Source organism: Ovis aries, chromosome X, assembly GCF_016772045.2.
Source record: "Ovis aries strain OAR_USU_Benz2616 breed Rambouillet chromosome X, ARS-UI_Ramb_v3.0, whole genome shotgun sequence".
In the NCBI taxonomy this organism is placed as follows: Eukaryota; Metazoa; Chordata; class Mammalia; order Artiodactyla; family Bovidae; genus Ovis; species Ovis aries.
The window spans coordinates 102,424,932-102,444,099 of NC_056080.1; the positions used below are offsets into that span (position 1 = coordinate 102,424,932).

General features: G+C 41.9%; 1 protein-coding gene across 9 annotated transcripts in view; it reads left to right on the forward strand.

Moving 5' to 3' along the window:
- Positions 1-2,954: 2,954 nt before the first annotated feature.
- MBNL3 (muscleblind like splicing regulator 3) overlaps positions 2,955-19,168 on the forward strand; it is a 128,789-nt gene continuing 112,575 nt past the window's right edge. For 6 of the 9 annotated variants that reach the window (XM_027962953.2, XM_042242571.1, XM_060408413.1 and 3 more), the window contains exon 1: positions 2,955-3,171. The gene's annotated coding sequence lies outside the window, so the exon portion shown is untranslated. Of the gene's footprint in view, positions 3,172-3,776; positions 4,074-19,168 lie in introns of those variants that run through there. The other 3 variants (XM_060408412.1, XM_060408414.1, XM_060408411.1) reach the window with 1 other exon arrangement.

The window sequence follows — 19,168 nt, forward strand, 5'->3', positions numbered from 1 at the left end:
ATTTCTCTTTCTTGGGGATGGTTTTGATCACTGCCTCCTGTCCATAGTTCTTCAGGCATTCTGTCTATCAGACAAACAGATTCAAGGGATTAGATCTGATAGACAGAGTGAGTGCCTGTAGCCCTTCAGCCACCCTTAAATAGCCAGAGACTTCTGTATGGAGTCACCACAAATAGTGTTGTGGGCTGTAGGCTGTGGAGCTGTCGCTGGAACACAGCAGCAGCAAACAGTATTATTTGCTAATAATAATAGGTGATTATTACACAGGTTCAAAAGAGGAAGGTGATGTTTCACATTTCTGTGCATAACATGACCCTGCCTACATGTCTAGCAGTATCAGCTGACCATCTTTTAAAATGAATAGAGTTATGTGACTTAGCAAAGGAGTAAAAGCATAATTCTGATAGAATAAATTGAGAATTCAAAAATCCATCGGAAGCATGGTGTACTGATATATGAGAGAGTTTAAGTTTTCACCTATTCAGCATCTTTAAAAAAATACAGCAACATTTGTTCAGTGGTGGATTACAATAATCCTTTTGTTACTAAACCATTGCATAACTTTTAGAATTCTTTCCTGTATCAGTCAAAGTTAATTAGATTTATTGGAAGAACATGCCACTTGAGAGGCTTCTACATCCTTACCTCCAGTCTTAGCTTTTACATCTGTATGTGTACTGTTAAGACATTGTGAGAATACGGAGAGTATATTCCCTAAGTGTGTTTAAATGTTTGGTTACCCACCTCTATTTGACTGATGAGGGGAGAGTGAAGATCCATCAGGACTAGTGGTTCTGAGGCTAGCCCAAAATGCAAGGGGAAAAGAAGTGTTAAGTATTCAGAGACTATAATGTACATACTCATCTAGTGGATCAGTGAGTATACAACTTAATTTTTCCTGGGTCGTGCCCCCAATCATGCCTAAAGAAAAGAAAAGAAAAGGTTGTCTAGCTCTACCCACTCTACTAAATTGGAAAGTAATTCCAAGGTGAGTCTATCCCTGAGAGTAAATGGACCCTTTTAAAATGCTGAGGGGACAGCAATTTCCTACCGCTTTTGAAAACACTCCCTAATGAACTGGTAGCATGGAAATTTGCCTACCTTCATTTGTCACACCAACCTGGATACAAGGAGGACAGTTTACCAGACTCAAATTTGTTTATAAGGTTTTTCTTCCCTTCAGTGTGGATAAGAGAGAATAATGAAGTCTCATTTGCACCTTTCACCAGTCAGAAATGTCCAGCAAGAGACAGTGTTGAAGCTGTGGTACCCAGAGAACCACCAAGCTGTCCTATTTGTGACCTGAAATTTATGATAAAACAATTATTTCAGCCATGCAGTAACAATAAAATCAAGCCAGCTTGTGTGGAATTAGGGAAAGCCAGTGTCCCATAGGAGATGTGGTTTGCAATGGTGGGCAGAGGTAAGGGAACCGGTGTTGACCCAAGTTACGTTTAGTATAAAGAGTCCTTTGTTGACTTGCTGTGATAACAGTTCCTCATTTGTTAGATCATTGGGTATAGAGTTATATAATTCAGCCTTGCCCTTCTCTCCAGCCTACTGCGGTAGCCAACACCTCCTACTTTTAGTCTCTGGACTGCAAAAACCACTTCCTATACATCAGCCAAATTTGACTTTTAGAGTAGGGCAGGTCATTTGGTAAGTTGGAAGGGAGGTGCAGAAAGGTGGCTAGGAATTATTTTTTTTCCTCCCTCCTTCCTTTCAAATAACTAGAAACTCCTGTCTTTTGTTTGACTCATGCTTAGGATTCTACTCACTATTACAAACCTATCAGACACCGCCCCTGCACGTTGTCCTGATAACTTTCACAATGCTTGTCAAATGCCACAGAGGGTTTTTCTCAATTATTTAAAGGACAGTTTGTGCCAGTGTTCTTCCAACCATTATGATCCTGCTCCTATTATCTCACATTTAACAGAGATTGATTTCTTGCCTAATATTAGCTGGAGAATTCTATTTGGATCAGTTCGGTAGAATTTTTAAAAATGTAATTAGCCTGAGAATTTACCCCACTCTTGGATTTAACTGCTGCGTGAATACCTCCTGTGACGTTTCTGCACTTTCTGCAGGGCACGTGGAACTCTGTTACTGGGGTGAAGCAGTTCATGGCAGGAGAGCAGCCCATGAATTGCTATGAGCTTGTCACGGAGGATCCTGCATATACGTGTGTTTCAGACTACAACTGTCCTGCTAAGATTAAATAAAAGCATGCATTTATTACCACTGGGTTCCAGTTAAGGAACAGCTGGTGTTCCTATCACACTTGCATTAAAAAGAAACTTGTAATTTAGCTATCCAGGTGTACATTTTTTGAAAAAATCAAAATATATAATTGCATTTGCTTTGTCCACTTGTCATTCAAAAGTATCTGGAGCTCTACCTTAGGTCTCCTCCTACCCTTCAAACTCCGTTAAAGAGGGGGGGCCTATTCGTACAAACCAACATTTCCCTTTCTGAGATCAGGGTTTTAAAGGGAAATAAAGAATTTATAGAAAATAGAGGACTCAGGACGGCAGCTGATGAGTGTTGGTGAATATACAAATATGTATGTATTCTGTCTTCAGTGGGCCGACGAATTTATTGACTAAGGTCATTTTTGGAATTACCTATTTCATCTTATATCCAGAGGGTCTAGAAACGTCCAGCTTTGAACCGCACGACATTTCTCCTTGGCACTTCAGTTCCTGCAGCTCTACAAACTTTGCTGCCTCCCTCCCCCACCCCCATCCCCACCCCCATCCACTCTGGGGCAGTGTGCAAGTTCTGTTTGTTCTCGCTTTTGCAAAACCTGAGCGTTATGATTTGCTGCCCCAGCCCCTTCCCTTAATAATGAAATGGCAAAAAGCCCTTGCAGTGGGGGCTGGGCCGGCGGGCTGGGGGAAGAGGCGCCACACCCCCTGAGAATAAAGCCCGCGCTCCGCTCCACGAGACCCGTGCGCTAAAGAAAGACTCAAAGAATATACACAGCGCTACAGGAACAGAGTGCCAGCACTCGGAGCGAGCGGGATCTGGAGCGCGACTTTTTGGCGCTCTCCGGGAGCAGCGAGGGAGGCGGAGGACCGACAGTCCCGGGCTGGGCGCGAAGCGGGGGGCTGCACGCCGCTGGATTCCCGCCGCGTCCGGAGCTGGGAGCCGCACGCCGCGGGCCAGGTGAGGTCGGCTGCGGCGGTGGGGCCGGTGCGGGGCGCGCCGCGCTACCTGGCCGGGCGGGGCAGCGCGCCGCTTCCCAGCCCGCCGGAGTTGGGCGCGAGTTGCCGCTGGGGCGCCGAGAGTCCCCTTGCCGGCGCCGTGCCCTCAGCGCGCCGCGCGTGTGCCGGGCGCCGGGCACCGCGAGGGCCGCCGGGTCGGCGGGCGCTGCCGAGGACCGACCGACCGGCCGGCTGGCCGGCCGGCGGAGGGCACGCCTTTGGCTGCGGCCGGGCGGGGTTTGGTCCCGGGTTGCCATGGCAGCCGCTCGCCGGGCCCGGAGCCCCGCGCTCGCCCGCCCGCCGCCGCCGGGGAGCGGGGAGCGCGAGGTGTGCTCCAAGTGGACTGAACCAAGCGCTCGGGAGGCGCGGGGAGGGCCGCCCCCGGTCCCCCCTGTCCCCCAGCCCGCTGGCGGGCCCCAGGAAAGGGTCCCGGAGTAGTGGAGGAAAAGAAAATCCTCTGGTCTCTGGACTCGCGAGGAGGCTCGCCCGAGCCCGGGGGGTGGCGGGGAGGGGGGAGGGGGTCGGAGGGATGTCGCCTCCGTCCGGGAGTCCCTGTGTGCGTCTCTCACTTGACATTTTCTACCCCACCGCGGCCGACTCGAAGCCGGGTTGCCCGTCCCAGCCCCGAAGTTCTGTAGGTGGGGCGGGCTTTAATTTGCTTATATCTAATGATTTCAGGAGCCTCGCTTTAAAATGGCGGCATTGGGTAGCCACCCGTGCTAGAGGCTCTCCCCGCATCGGGGCCACCTCGCGCAGCGCGGCTTTTGCTTCTGTCGCTAACAGATGGCATGTGCCACTGCCCCTGCCACCGCCGCCGCTGAGAGCGGGACCCCTTAGCCCCTGGGTTCGCGCTAGCAGCAGAAGGTAAGGCCGGCGAGGAGTTGGGGTTGCCGAGCGTGGCTGCCTTTCTAGGGCACCGGCGAAATCGAATGCCTTTTAAACTTTATTTTTCAAAATGGCAAGTAGAAGGAAAAGTAATCCTACAACTTTGTTAACGTTAGGGGCTTTAATCTTTCTCCTTTTTCTGCTTCCTTCTGGTTCTCCTTCCTTTACATATCTGTATGGCATATATAACGCCTATTTTGTCATTGAAAGGAACTTCTTGTATGGCATACCATCCGCAAGTGCTTCGAGCCGCTCACGTCCCCGGGGCGGTGCGGTAACGTGGGCAGTGCCCCAGCTTTCCTGTTGCGCGGTCTGGTCTCTTCCCGCTGCAGATCAACACATTTAGGCAGCTTGCTTTTACTATCGGCATCCGAAAGGGACTGAAGGTAGATTTCAGGAGACTCTTGAAAAGAGAACTTTCATTTATAGCGTTCACACGGTAAGCTTTTATGGTTAGAAAATGAAATTAAATCAAGACTAGCAACCCCAGTTAACATTCAGGTGATTCAGTTGTGTAGTTTTGTCGTTAGTCGACCTACTGTGTGTTTTTCTGTCTGCTGACCCTTAGTTGGTATAGCTTAATACAACAGTGAGGGTGAATTTATTGTTGCTGTAATTAAGATAGCATGTTTTCCCAAAGTTCTTCTTTTCAGATGTTCCTAAATTGCTGGTGTTTTTGAATTGGGTATGAATCCTCACAGCATAATGCAACAAGTTAATTGACAGGAAAGCACCAATTAAAACAAAACTTGCAAGATTTAATTTTGAAATGATTGCTAATTTTTCACTATGTTGACCCCTTGGTTTAATAAGTCTTTGGGTAGTTACTGCTATAATGGTTGGAAAGTGGACTGTTGAAATAACTGTACTAATGACTAGACGTCAGTGTTTAATACAGTTCACCTGAGGTTTTCCCCCTCTGATGAAAGGCATATTGACCATGGAGCTTACCAGCGCCCTCGGATTTTTCTAGTTATATTCACATTTTTCCATTTTGCCTATGAGAAATCTAGTCCTTAATGTTTAAATACTGTTAAAAGTTGTTTTTGAAATGTTTCTCAATATGTAATACTTCAGGGAGATGCTTTCATATTTATTGAAACTTCCCTGAACATAGCCTAAAAGGGCTTCTACCCATAACCCAGGTGATATTATTCTACCTCTGTCCACTTTTGACTTCTCCCAAAGCAATAGGAGCAACTTGGCTGGCAGATTCTCCTGTTATTAAAAAAAAGCAAGCTCCCCGAGGAGTGGTGGGGGTGAAGAGATTGTTTTGCACCTGTGCGAAATGCTGCAGTTTTCCTATCCAGGTGCTGTGGTGTGCCTAGAAAGAACTTAACTGTTTGCAGTGGAATTTACTGTATAATCCATTTTTCAGATTATTGATGGCAGAAGTGTTCAGGGAAGTTCATTACTTCACATCCAAAAGGAGAGTTCCTCTTGCAGGTAGAGAAATAGATAGCTGCATTTGTGCAAGAGAACAGGGATGACACAAAGGACCTTCTCCAGTTTTTAGTGATTACATCCTTAGACTCCAGTTCATGAAGCTTTGCTTCCTCGTGTGCTGTCTTGTTGCTGAATGACTTTGGGCAAATGTATCCTTAAAAGAGTGGGGGTGGCATGGGGTGGGGGGGCTAAACCTTGGGGCCAGAATAGACAAGCTGAACTAGTGTAAGAGACATTACGAAGACATTTTGCCAGTTAAACATTCAGTGGCTTCCTAGATTGATGAGATTGGAGACCTTGTATGAAAACATAAGCAAAGGAGTTTTTCAGAAAAAAAAAATATTTTGAGAGAGAATTAATATGGTGCTGGGCTAGAGGTGGTGACTGCATGTTTCACTCTAAGAGGTACTTCATTTCTCTAATTTCCTTTGCTGCCTTCATGATTCCCCTCAACTGTTCAGTCCACGTGTTTCACAACAGGTGCCTTTTATGGGGGATAAAACCTATGATTCTGAGCTGGTATCCGAATTCTCTTTGGTAATCTTCTGCACCTACCTAAGCAATGCTTTGCACAAATTAGGTGCTCAATACATGTTGAGTTAAAAAGAAAAATGAGTAGTTGGTAAACTCACAGAGGAGCAGATTTTGTGCTCAGCTTTTAATTTAAACAGGAGATAGTTTGCTTTTTGTGCACTGGCTAGAACCTCTACATTTGAAGTCATTTAGAACATTCTTTCCCTTCATTTCCTGCATTGTATTTGCCTCAGATGGGTTCCCTTGCTTCTCACTGCACTGCTAGACTCTTGTGTAATTCATCTTTCTGACCGGTAGGTGTATTATTATCTGCCCAGCTCTGCCATATGAAAAAGTAATCACAGCAGCCTCGGAAAAGAAAGGTCTTGTCTTTGGAGGCTGTACAGTACTGCACGTGCTGGAACAGTGGCCGTGTCTGGGCTGCTGTGCAGATGCTGACAGTGTAGTTGGAAGAACAGTTTTGTCTCTACCCAGATGTCTTTATATGTGAGAGGGAAGGGAAAGGAAGAAAAGAGTAAAACCCCCTAATGTGATGAAGATTTTCCTTCCGAAAACTGTACATTTATCCTGCTTATTAATAGCACAGTCTTTTCAGGAAGGTGGCAGAGTTGTTCTGTTCTGAAATAAATCAAACTGTCTGATAGGATTACAAACAGAGATTGGGGCCTAGCAGACAAGAATAAGTTACAGTCCACGTTTGACAAGTAATTTGATCCTGTAATTAAAGTTAGATAATGGTTACTGCCGTGTTACAACTATCAAGTGTCTGAAAGAGCATGCAGGCTACGTACGGTGCTCCATATGGTTGAGTTTTCTTATAACAGTGTAGTAGGGTCAACAGATGGATTTTTCTCCCTTTATAAATGCATGTGATGTCAGGAGAGTAGAATTCAGAAGTTTTGTTTCTTTTGGGGGGTTTTTCTGTCCCTCGCTCCATGTGACAGAGCTCTTGATTCAAAAATAAAAGGAAACCTGTGTCTCAGATGAAATGACGTGGGCCCTTTTCCTCTAAGAGAATAAACTGCTTGGGAACAAGTACCTTTAATTGCTGACCAACCCAAAACAAGCACAAATTATGACCCCCAAAAAAGCAAATAGAGCCATATTAATGTAGGCTTTTAGATCTTATGGAATCCGGTTCTGAAGCATCCTGCTCTTCCTGAATGGTTATATATTGCTTCAATACAGCCAAATGACAGTGTTGGAAAGACAGCTTTGAGAATTAGGATAAATAAGGTATCAACTACATTATCAGTTGTTAATGCTATCCATTTGACCTAAAAGGAGTCAGAAGTTTTTTTTTTTCCCAGATCATTCTAAGAAATACACAATATAAAACCATAATTTACTTCTCCTTGCTATTAAGTTGAGTGACTGTGTTTTTTAAAGAGTGATGGGGAAATAATGCAACTGGGAAGAAGGACCTTATTTTTATTTGAGAAATAAAGGTACTCCCAGGTTGTCTGGGCACGTGGAAGCACACGCATGTGCACAATGTACAGATTAGTCTGCATCTTAGGACAGTTTCTACAACCGTGCATTGATTTATTCCCAGATGATTATAGAAAAATACCTATTTCTACAGCACTCCTCCAATTCTAAGAATGAAAGAAAAAACTTTACAATAAACTATAGTAAATGTTTGCATTACACTGTCTCTCCGAGGCTCTGTATGTTGAACTCCAGTAAGTTAATTAGAATGTGTTGATTAGAACTCAAGAGGAAGCAGAAATGAAAGCAAGCTTGATTTAAGTATGTGTGTGTGTAGGGGTATATACATGTAAGTGAATATACATGTGAATGTATATAACATGTATAGTATATATAACATGTATGTTATATATTCGCATACATGTCACACACGCATACATATATATATTTTTTCTCCTTCTATATGTATATGATCCTTTTCAAGAAACTCAAGCATAGTAACCCCAGAACTCTTCATGATAGCCATGAGACCAAAGTGTTAAGGGAAAAAAAGGAGACTGATTAATAGAGATTTAGAAATCAATTAGGCATGCTGTTTAAAATATTATGTCTACTCTTAGAGCCTTCTTCTATCAGCATTACATTGGGTCATGAGTAGAAGGAGCGATTTGTTTCTAACATTAGACAGAGGTCAGTTTTATGACCACACAGTGGATGAACTTGAAGGGCCCAGAAGGAAAGGGCCTCCAATTGAGAAAGGCAGTCTGGGCAGAATTGCAGGAGATTGGCGCTAGACTTCTGACAGGCTGTGTGATCTCCTTAAGGCTATGGGAGCGTCCTAGAGACGGAGAGTTTGCTTGATCTTGTTTTCCAATGTGGATTATTCAAATTAGCTTAAAATTGTCCCCACCAGGTTTTTTTTGAATCTCGAGCTCCTTGGCAACTGGTGTGGAAATTTGAGACTAGTTTCTTAAGGCTTATTCAGGTTTCCTTGAATGTACGAGTAACTCCTTATTAGGCAAGTTCCCGGGTCTCCTTTATATTCCCAGTGCCTGGTACATAGTAGTTGATAGTAGTGTTAGTCACTCAGTTGTGTCCAACTCTTTGCAACCCCACAGACTATAGCTTGCCAGGCTCCTCCATCCATGGGATTCTCCAGGCAAGGATACTGGAGTGGGTTGCCATTCCCTTCTCTGGGAGATCTTCCCAACCTAGGGATCAACCCCTGGTCTCCAGAGTTGCAGGCAAATTCTTTACCATTTGAGCTACAGGGAGAGTTCTCAGTAAAACTTGGTTAAGCAAAGGGAGAATAGTCTTTCTAACTTGTTTTATTTTATGAACAGCCTTTCTGTGATTTCAGGTAGCGTTATCTATTTTTTATGGACAAAAAATTAACAACAACAACAAACAGGATATCCTGCTTGACGCCATGGTAGCAGCTCTGCCACAAGTCCAGGGAAAAGCAGGCAATGGCAGCCTTTGGGCTGAGGCCTCAAGGAGCAGCCTGAAAGCCAGCTGCTCTTTTCCTGTCACCTGTAGTTGCATTTAGTGTATCCCCAGCACATCCCAGAGAAATCAGTCCGCAACCAGAAGTTATGTAGAAACAGTCCTTCAAACCGTTTTACCAGGTTAAAAAAAAAAAAAAAAAAAAAAGGAACAAAATCAGAAATACCGTGACTCAGATGCCTCGTGTCATGTATAGTTTAGAAAGTGATGAAGTCAGACAAAACCCCAAAAGGGCACTGAGAGCTGTCTCATTTTCACTCAAAACACTGATTGCCCATTTAGAGGGTGAATTTGCATGGGTTTTTATTTACCAAGATACAGGTGTGAATAGCGCCTCTTTTTACTGTATCCAGAAAGCAAAGTCCACCCAGTGGAAGAGACGAGCTGCCATCTCAGATCCACCACAATCATCTTTTGTGCCCAGAGGACCATGAGGCTTTAGGTACAGCTTTTGTAGTCTCTCCTTATATAGCAGCATGAAGAACCAAACAAGGGGCTGTGTTTTTATTTGGCAAGGGGCAGTTGGCCTGTTAGCAAAAAACAAGAGAGTGGAAGAACCAGAGAGCTTGCATTTCAACTTTTGTTTTTAGTCTTCAGCCTTCACGCAGGAAAACAAAGCAGAACCAAAGTACCATGTATAATATTAATTTGGACATATAGCCCATAGTATAATTTCTCACTTTTTTTTTGCTTTACAAACTGAGAAAATGAGATTGTCACATAATGTTAGGGTGGTTGTTTTATTGTACTCTGTACATGTACTCTGTAGTGGTTTTTCCAAGTTCTATTTAAAATATATAGAAACACACTCAACCAGATGTGTGACACGCTGGCAGAGATCACATTCCTTCTCAGCACCCTACTGTCCACCGAAATGCAGGCACTCCATAAATGGCCCAATTTTTTTGGTTAAAGAACAAACACATTGATGTGTCCCCCGACTCCGTCCTTGCTATGTGTTATCAGTGAGGCTCCCAGAGAAGAGGAGTGGATTTTTTTCAGAGGTGATTTTGAGCAAAATTTAAACTTTCCTAAGTGATTGGATAGCATGAAGAAAACCTTCTTAGCTCACCCAGAAGTATGAGGTGAAAAATATACAGATTATAGGGTCACTTTTTATGTCTAAGAGCTTCAAAATGTAGAAAACCATGGGGGTCGAGGAGGTGCTGGGTAGTCTGATCTGTTTTATAAATGCCTGTAGCAGTGGCCGCAGCCACAGGAAGGGACTGTGTCTATAAGTGTTGTGCCGGCTTTCTGAAGCCAGGGTCTGGGCTGGGATCACACTCACAGTCTCCCCAAGGGAAGGCCTTTTTTTGGAGAAAGAGTTTGGCGGAACTTTGGCCAACTAGCTGCCCTGCTACCGTTTGGTAGTCCTCTTTCTTTGATAAACCTGGTTTTGCTGGGGGATTCATTTGGACATCCCGAGAGCTTCAGTGTAGCAATAACATGAGGGCAAAACGCTTGTACTTTCCAGTTGAGACTTCCCCTCCAAAGGTCTTCGGTGATTGAGAAGTTTAGAGGCTACATAAATGTGACACAGGGCTTGGCGTTTCACAGTTCTGGAAAAAAGACAGGAATCCCTCCATATGGTGTGAAGTGTGTGTTGACAGCAGTGAAGGATCTAAAATGCGACTCCCTTAGAGACCTCTCATACCTGCACATACTTTGAGGTTACACAGGTCATATTGTGGGCTGGTGAGAGAGAGAGGGAGAGAGAAACCAAATTGAAGACACTAGTTCCTCTTCTCTGGGGTATTATAGTCTGCAGTTCTCGCCTTACTCATCAGGTGCATGCAAATTGTTCTGAAAACTGACCCGAAATTAACAGGAAACATCTAGGTTATCTAATGTCTGATCCTGAACACTTTTACTTTTTCTCATGTGGTCTCTTATTCCTGTATTCATTAAAATGCAGAAGTTCAAGTGACTGGTTGTGTGACCAGTCCTAAGGAAATTTTTTGGTAAAAGTTAACAGTTTTCACTTTCAAGTCTAGACCATCTAACAGCTCCCTTCATTGCCTTCCATCTTATCCCCAAAGAAATGTCCATAATATTTTTAGCCATCTATGAAAACAGTTCCGACAGAAGCACTGAGAAATAGTGACAAGCAATGACAGGAAATGCCGTTTGCCCTGGTCTCCTTCATAACTTAGTGAGGCCACAGCTGCCTATTTGCTTTTCGCTTCCTGTTTGGGGGCTATTTGGGTCAAAAGTAGCAGTGTTTTCCGTATAGAGATGATTTTTTTTTTTGGCTTTATTCTGTAGGGCCACGGTAAATCTGTCACTGGACTGCATATTTTGTATATTTTATGAACTGTATCATGTGGTTTGAGTTTAATTTGGAAGGCAGTGCTTTTACAATAAAGATCTGCCCACCTCCCCCCCACAAGTGCAGCTTTAGGGTCTGGGGTTGCAGGGGCATTCGAAAGTTTATAGCTCTATTTACACAATAGTGATTGCTGAGAAGGGCATTTCCTGCCAGTTAATGACTGGTCGGAAAGGCCAACGGTCCAAATCCAGGGAGAGAGGACCATTCATTAGATGCCACGAAGGGACCAGGACGCTTTTATCATGAAGTGGTGGGGAGAAAGTGAAAACACGGTCTGCCTTTTGAAGAGCCCAAAGCAGTGCAAGCAAAGCCAGATATGGAGGTGCTGCTTTGTGGTGTGAAAAATGGACCTTCTTTTCATGACCAGGACCAACTGACTTTCCCAAGAGGGTACGCAATCAAGATGTGGATGAGGAGGGCATTTCCTTCAGGTTGATGACCCATGGAGAAAAGACAGAGAAAGATGAAGGCCCTGAGCTGGCCTAGTATTAGCTGCCTAAATGGTCAACTCGCAGGTGTTACAGCGCCCTTAAAAACCTTTAAGATCACAGGATTGAATTTCCTAACTGGTTGGATAACCAATTCATTGTGAAGTGGACAAGCATTTAGGGATGGAAAGAATGATCTCTTTTCAAGGTCAGTTAAGCAGGACACCAATATTCTGTTTCAATCTCCTAATATAAAGAAGGTAAATAATATGTATGAAGAATGCTTCGCCTCTTGTGAAAGGAAGTATCTTTGAGGGCTGTAATAGTGACCATTTAACCTAAGACATTCTCAGGAAACAGTTTCGTCCGAAGTATAATTCTTGCCTGCTATAAAGCAGCTGAGGTGTGAAGCATTTGGCATTGATTTAGAGCAAAAGCAGAATAGGACCAAGATTAGGTTCACATCCAGGAATCCCTGACTTCCTGGCCTGTCCTTCACTCCCTTAGCTTCTTAAGCCTTCATTTTGCAAAAATGTTAAATGTTTATAAAGGATAAACATCTGCTCTAAGTTGTTTAATAGATACCTCCATGTAAGGGGGTTCTGGGACACCCCCACTTCAGAACTTGGCTTAGTCTTTTACCTTGAAATTTTCTTTCATATCTTCCAAATTTGGTAGGGGAATGGCAGGGGTGGACCGGACCTCTGAAAAACAGGCAATCGTAATAGGCCAGGCACCTGGATTTCTTCATGGGATTGAGTCATCTGTCACAGGCAGAGCACACCAAATATTAAGTTTCATTTTTGGGTCTGGAAAATGTCATTATGTGCTTTTTAAATATTCAGTAATCCAAAGATTGCTGGTCATCACCAGCTCCAAAATTAAAGAGTTTTCTGAAGTTTAAAACACCCTACAAATTAACTGTATACCAGTTACCATTGTTATTATTAGATGATACCTCGAACACATGTATAAACAAAAAAGTGACTTGGATGAACTAAACAAAAAATTACAACGTGATTTTATTGTTGAGAATTCTTGCATTTGAATGTTAAGATATACTCAAATTTTTCAAGCTCAGATTCAATATAATATCCTGATTTACAAAATGTTTTGGATTAAGAACAAATAAGGTTCTTCTGAGTAGATGTCCCATTGACCTGAATATTAACATGCATTTATAATCAGCAACACAGCTGCATTTAAATAATGATCCAGAAACCTTAGAGGTATCTTGTTCTAAGAGGTTAAATATCCCTTCCATCTTCTTGACATCATGTTTTGTTTAGCAAACCCTTTCTTTCTAGGTTATCCCCAAATATATTTCACGCTGGTTCGGATTCAGTTACTGTAGTCTGTACTAGTGGCCTCATAATTAATGAAGATTTACCCTACTGTTAGCAGAGCTAATAACATTACCTTGTGGCATGTGGTAAGTCTATTTTTTTGTATCAGTGCAGTCTTCAAGTGGTGGGCAGCAAGTCATTAGTGCATAAAGAAATCTATTTAGGAAGTTATGACTAGCGTTTCTTTTAAACAAAATTGAATAGAATATATAGCAAGAAAACATCAAAATATATCATGTAATACATTTAAATATTTTTGATGAGACTGTTATTTCAGCTCTATACATATATATACTTAGGATGTTAAACTGTGTTTCTTATTATTTGTTGCTGTTGAAAAGTTTAAAAGTCAATGTTTTGGTAGATATTATCTCAAACCAGGTCAAAAATGATTTTTCCTCTTTTTTTTTTTTGAAGGGAAGGTAGTCAAGACATACAGGGGACTTGGTTGCTGAAATATTGACTGATGTTAAGTACCCTGACAGTTGTGTGTCTGTTTTTCAAACTAAGAAGTGAGACATATTGCTGTAGGAATGCTGTAAGATTTAACATCTATGATATTGTTGTAGTCCTGAAGGTATGCACTTCATGTAAGTATTATGTCTTTATCAAGTAATGATAGACCATGAGACACAGGAAACAATGTTCCCTATGAACAGAAGCCAAAAGAGGACATCTTAGAAAAACAACAACAATAACTAAAAATCTTGAAATGGCTGGATGTGAGGTGCTTCTAGCAGCAAAAGAATGGTCAAAAAATTTATGTGTAGAAAAAAGCCACATTACTATAGGATGAATTTAAGTGTAAAAAATTTAAAAATTGGTTTTTACAAATCTAAAATGGTCATATCAAGAAAGAAGAAAACTGATTTTTAAATAAGTTGTAAATGTACACATTTACCATATGTTGGAAGAAATACCTGTGAGTGGCTTTTTTTCTGCAGTGAACAGAGGCACACATTAAAATGAATTGTAAAATTGTGGATGGGAGGTGTAAGATGAAAGTTAAATATACCTAAGATGTTGATGTGAAAGTGAAAGTCACTCAGTCGCGTCCAACTCTTTACCAACTGAGCTATCAGGGAAGTCCTGTTGATGGGAATGGTTGCACAAATAAAGACAACAATAGTCATAGAGCCTTTCTAATTACTTTTGGGCTTCTTTTGTGTCTCAGCTGGTAAAAGAATCCGCCTGCAATGCAGGAGACCTGGGTTCCATCCCTGGGTTGGGAAGATCCCCTGGAGAAGGGAAAGGCTACCCACTCCAGTATTCTGGCCTGGAGGATTCCATGGACTATACAGTCCATGGGGTCGCAAAGAGTCGGACACGACTGAGCGACTTTCACTTTTCACTGATAAGAATTAAGCCCAGCACTAGGAAAGAAAGGATTTACTCACATAAGGTACTGAGTATAATCCATTAAGAGGTTGGAAACAGCTTTAGAAATCTGGACAATTTGTGCATATTCCTTTGAATTAAATCATTGTTAGGGAGAGTACAACATAGCCTTCCAGGGTACTGTTGTGTCTCCAGTAGGATCATAAGGATCCGCTCCCTATCCCCAGTTCTCTCCCAGTGCCATGAAACCTCTTTTATGACTGGACATGTTGACTTCATTCCCAAAGGTCTTTTACTGTGGACGTCTTTCAGAGCCTTTAAGCACTGCTGTTTTCTCCACACTGAGAATATGAAATGAAATTAGGCTTTTCATCACAGACATTTAAATGTTAAACTTAAGTTACTGCTCTGGAAATAAAATACAATCTCGATTCTAATGAGTTGATAGCTAAACTCTGTCACTGTAAATGAGTTTTATCTCCCTCTTCAGACATACCATATTTAAAACTTAAGAACAGAGAAAGGCTTACACATCTAATGGTTGTGTAATTAGCAATCAATTTATTAAATGGGATGTAAAACAAATGAAGCACCGTAATAAAGTGTTATACCATCACTGACAGAAATGTTCCATGAATTACTCTGTTCATGATGATAAAAACTAAAAAATGATGGATGAATCTGCATATATTTCCCTATCTTTGGAGTGACAGGTTTTAACTGTTTCTTGTTCTGTTCATTAAAGCTGTTTAGAGAGCATTAATATGTATGTTTTTAGGCCACAGGATGACTTTGCCTATAGCATCTGTTTCATCATAAACATTTTAGTAGCTAGAGTAGTTAAAATAAGATGTGGGCCATTTAAGTGTGAGTTATTCAGCATTTTCAGCTGCAACAAGGATGTGATGGTTTTGTGTGTTTGGGGCAAACAAAATTTGCCATTGGTTGGGATGTCAGCTACTTTTAAATTTTTTAATACAATTTTAAAGGTTCTATTTCATTTATAGTTACTATAAAATATTGCCTATATTCTTTATGTTGTACAGTACATCCTTGAGTCTTTCTTATACCTGATATTTTGTGCCTTCCACCGCCTCACCCCTCTGTTGCTCCTCCCCCCACTGGTAACGACTAGTTTGTATCTGTGTCTGCCTCTTTTTTGTTATATTCACTAGTTTATTTTCCACACATAAGTGATATTATACAATACTTATTTTTCTCTGTCTGATTTGTTTCACTTAGCATAATGTCCAGCATAATGCCCTCCAAGTCCATTCATGTTGTTGCAAATGGCAAAATTTCATTCTTTGTTCATTGCTGAGTAGTATTTCAGTATATGTATTTATTTTTATTTTTAAATTTTATTAAAGTGTAGTTGACTTACAGTAAGTTAGTTTGTGGTGTACAGCAAAGTGATATATATGATCTATACATGATATCTATATATATACCTACTATATATATATGATCTATTCTATATATAGTAGTATGTACATGTTAATCCCAAAGTCCTAATCTATCCCTCACTCCCAACCTTTCCCCTTTGGTAACCAGTAGTTTGTTTTTGAAGTCTGTGAGTCTGTTTGTATTTTGTAAATAAGTACATTTGTATCATTGTTTTTTAGATTCCACATTTAAGTGATATTGTATGATATTTGTCTTTCTATGTCTGACTTAGTGTGATAATCTCTAGGGCCATCCATGTTGCTGCAGATGGCATTATTTCACTTTTTTATGGCTAGGTAGTATTCCATTGTGTGTGTGTGTGTGTGTGTGTGTGTGTGTGTATGTGTGTGTGTCTGTATCACATCCTCTTTATCTCTTCATATGTTGATGGACACTTAGCCACCTCTTTCACTTTAGCCCTGTGGGGTGTTTTGTGACTACTTGGCAAATTAATAGTAATAAAAAGAAGCTATGGAAGAAGGGGTGCTACATCTGCCTAAACCCCAATCTGTCATTCATTTCACATATCATCCTAGCTTTTCTCAGTCTGAGAAATATAATGATCTCTTGTGTAACACATCTGTCAAATTTCATTGAAAACCTCAAGGTATACATGGAACATAAGACCCTCAATTGGTGAGTTTGTTTATTGTAAATGACTGTTTCCCTTAGAAGGCAGTGAGACGGTGAGGGCATGCTGTCCTCTAGAATGAAGAAGGAAGATTGAAAGAAAGAAAGAGATGCTGTATTTACTAGTCTTTTGCTTTTGTAATTCCCTATAACTTATTCCTTATTTTTGTGGGACCCTATCCTAAAGGAGATCAGTCCTGGGTGTTTATTGGAAGGACTGATGCTAAAGCTGAAACTCCAGTACTTTGGCCACCTCATGTGAAGAGTTGACTCATTGGAAAAGACTCTGATGCTGGGAGGGATTGGGGGCAGGAGGAGAAGGGGATGACAGAAGATGAGATGGCTGGATGGCATCACGGACTCAATGGACATGAGTTTGGGTAAACTCCGGGAGTTGGTGATGGACAGGGAGGCCTGGCGTGCTGTGATTTATGGGGTCGCAGAGTTGGACACGACTGAGCGACTGAATTGAACTGAATTGAATGGCCAAAAAATTAAGATGTTGGTATTCCTATTGGCAGAATTTTTCCTAAGTGAGGAAAGCTCCTTGGTTCTAAGAATTGCCATCATTTTATTTCAGGAAGCCTGCAACAATTGGACATAGGAAAAACAAAAGCTTGGTCCTCTCAGTTTCAGGAGAGGAGCTCTGGTTCCTGTTGTTCCTCATGTCGGATAATAATTCAAACAAAACAAAGCAAACCCCTCTTGAAATGAGAGGTTGATTGGTTGGTTTGTTCTCAAGTGGAAATAAGCTGGTTTCCTTGAATCCCTGTAGAGGGAGTGTTGTAGAGGACACACATCCAGACTTGGAGTCATTAAAACTTTAAGCTTCCTAGAGCGGAACAGAACTGAGGCAATAAGAAGTTGGAAAGTAAAATCAACACCCATTGCTTTTGTGTCCTGAAGGGTCCCTTTCTGATTTGCTAGGTATAAAACTTAAGCATGTGAGATGTCAGAGGCCTGCAACTTCCCTTGACACCTTCTTATGCTGGCAGGCCCGGACAGGGTGACTTTGGCTCTTGGAGTTCTTGGGTGGCAGTGCTTGCTACCACCTTCGCCTCTAGTAATGGATTATACTTTTAAATCAATCTTAATATCTGTAGGCAGGAGTTTATATATAGGAATAAAATTTGAACCCCTATTTTCACAGCCAATAAAAAGGTCCTATAATAGGTGTTTATTTAGAGTCAACTGACATTTATCGAACAGTTACTGGAGCCAGATGCTCTGTGCCCTGGTAGGTGCCTTCATTATTATTATGACATTTCCTCTAGCTACGAAATGCAGTTGGTCTAGCTAGGCAAGCATGCTCTTCCACACCAATAGATATTGGGCTAAAGATTGTACCTTCACTTTTTAATTGCTCACTTTTTAATACAACCCCACACCCCCTCCCCACAAACACAAACTAATTTCTTCATTGTCCAGTCATATTCTCTTCATTATTTGGGGACCATCTCATGACCTATGGCCTGCCTCTTCCATCAGTGAAGAAATTTATTTCCTTTTCAGTCAAGCCAACATTAATCTCTCAATCATCTTGATAGAACAAATGACTGGTGGATGGTGCTACAGTTGTTGTTGTTGTTGAGTTGCTAAGTTGTGTCCATCTCTTTATGACTCCATGGGCTGTAGCACACCGGGCTCCCCTGCCCTTCACTAGCTCCCAGAGTTTGCTCAAACTCATGTCAATTGAGTCAGTGATGCGATCTAACTATCTCATCCTCTGCTGCCCCCTTCTCCTTTGCCTTCAGTCTTTCCCAGCATCAGGGTCTTTTCCAGTGAGTCAGCTCTTCACATCAGGTAGCCAAAGTATTGGAGCTTCAGCTTCAGCATCAGTCCTTTCAATGACCATTGAGGGTTGATATCCTTTAGGACTGACTGGTTTGCTCTTCTTGCTGTCCAAGGGACTTTCAAGAGTCTTCTCCAGCACCACAATTCAAAAGCATCAGTTCTTTGGCACTCAGCCTTATTTATGGTCAATTCTCCTATCCATACATGACTACTGGAAAAACCATAGCTTTGACTAGATGGACCTTTGTCGGCAAAGTGATGTCTCTGCTTTTTAATACACTGTCTAGGTTTGTCATAGTTTTCCTTCCAAGGAGCAAACGTCCCTTTATTTCATGGATGCAGTCATTGTCCACAGTGATTTCAGAGTCCAAGAAAATTAAATCTGTTACTTTCCACTTTTTACGCTTCTGTTTGACATGAAGTGAATGAGACTGGATGCCATGATCTTAGATTTTTTAATATTGAGTTTCAAGTTCTACAGTAGCGTGGGAAATAACAGAGGATGAAGCATAAGAAGTCAGGAGTGTGAAATGATGTTGAGTGAAAGTGCTGCTGAAACAGCTACATAGAAAAGCCTAGAACAAAGTTGGATTTAACTTTTTTAAAATGCAGAGACAATAGCAGAGTAAAGCCTTGCAGTCAGTCTCTTACCCCTAGGAATGGTCCAGCACAGCCCAAAGAGAGCATCAGAGGAGGAATCGCTTTGTGCCACAGAAGCAAAGTAGAAAGTTTTTAGAAGGAGAGTGGGATATCAACCAATATCAAAGGTATTATGTAAGTTGAGGCCGCTGGTTTTGGTATTTTAACTGTTGTGGGTGACTTTTTAAAGACCAGAAACCAGTTCAC